Below are 1,626 nucleotides of genomic sequence, written 5' to 3' on the forward strand. Positions count from 1 at the left end.
ATGCAGTTCAGGTCTTCTGCTTGTCTGGCTAGCACTGCCCCCACTGCCGGACCCTGCTTCATGAGCTGAATCTCAGTATGACAGGGCTAGTCGTAGCAGTCTTGACTGCCTTCCTCTGGACCTGTAGATCCTGCCTTCTTAGCTTAGATGGGTTTGCACAAACCTTGACGGGACAGCAGAAAAATAAGGTGGAATGTGTTATTCCTGTGTCCCTATCCTGGGCTCATTAACTAGTGACTACTGCCATTTTATTAGTGTTTTCGCCATACCTTGCAAATGTATGCATGTTAAATCCCATGTCTCCCAGGCATTGCTGCTTTCCTGTGGAGTTTGGTACTGCATAGTATGAAGACAGGCTATTTATTATTTATAGCTCCCCAACTCTGCTGGAATTTTGGCTTTAGTGGAAGTTTTAAGCTACACATTGTCCCTGTGGTACATCATCTTTATAGCATCTTTTTTCTTTGTTGTTTTAGAGTTGTTTTTTGTTTGTTATTCTAAGGATCCTATTCACTTGTAAAGCCATTATTGGATAGTGTCTTTCTTTCATGGGTATGGCAGGTTTGTGAGCTCAGAGAGGCTGCTGGTTGGCCATGCCATCAGTGCGGCTGCATTTACTTCTCTGTTTTGGGTCTCTAAGTGCCACGTGCATTGGTCCTATAACTTCATTATGCAATGGTCTTGTATATGTTCAAACCTGTTGATTGGAGATGATTATTTTTTTCAGATGGATGCTTTGTCACATTAGACTAATATGCTGGTTATCATTCATGGGCTTTAAAATGCAGGCCTTTTGAAGAAATCAGTGTTTGATATCGTGTGAAAGAAAACTTCAAGACTTGCTTTTTATTCCTCTAGGTGGTACTTTTTCCTTATAGTGTCCCTACTATCTATGGAATTACTGAGAGATATTTAATGTGACATAAATAAAGATGTTTTTCATAAACTTGGCTTAAAATGTATTTCTTGGGGGCTGAATGTACAGTTACAAAATGTCTGTATTTTGTTGTGAATTCTATTCTGTTTTGAATTTATAGAACTTGGAAATCATTTTAAAAACAAACACGGACAGCTCAGTAGCTCATGTCTGTAACTCTAGCTACTCAAGAGGTTGATATCTGAGGATCAGTTTAAAGCTACCTGGACAGGAAAGTGTGTGAGACTCATCTGTAATTAACCACCGAAATCCCCTAAGTAGAGCTGTGGGTCAAGTGGTAGAGCACTAGCCTTGAGCATAAAAGCTCAGGGACAGCTCTGAATTCAAGCCCCAGAACTGGGATGCATGTGCGTGTGCACACACATGCACACGCACACAAAACCAACATGGACAATCTTTGTTGGATTAATGCACATAAGCACAAATGCTTCTATACCATTTTATGTTAACCTTCCAGTCGCTGACAGCTTCTGAAATAGGAACAACTCAATCTTCATTCATCTAACCTCTTGTGGTAACTTATGACTGCAGGCACTGTATGAATAGGTGGAATGTAAAAGTCACAAAATGCATAGAGCCTATCAGTTGTTTGCATAGATCTTCAGTAATTACTCCTTCTGAATCAATTAGTATTAACCCTTCAGAGATGGGAAGAAGAGCAACTCATTAATACTGAACTTATTTTCATG

Source organism: Dipodomys merriami, unplaced genomic scaffold (assembly GCF_024711535.1).
Source record: "Dipodomys merriami isolate MVZ:Mamm:240054 unplaced genomic scaffold, mDipMer1.0.p SCAF_1, whole genome shotgun sequence".
Classification (NCBI taxonomy): Eukaryota; Metazoa; Chordata; class Mammalia; order Rodentia; family Heteromyidae; genus Dipodomys; species Dipodomys merriami.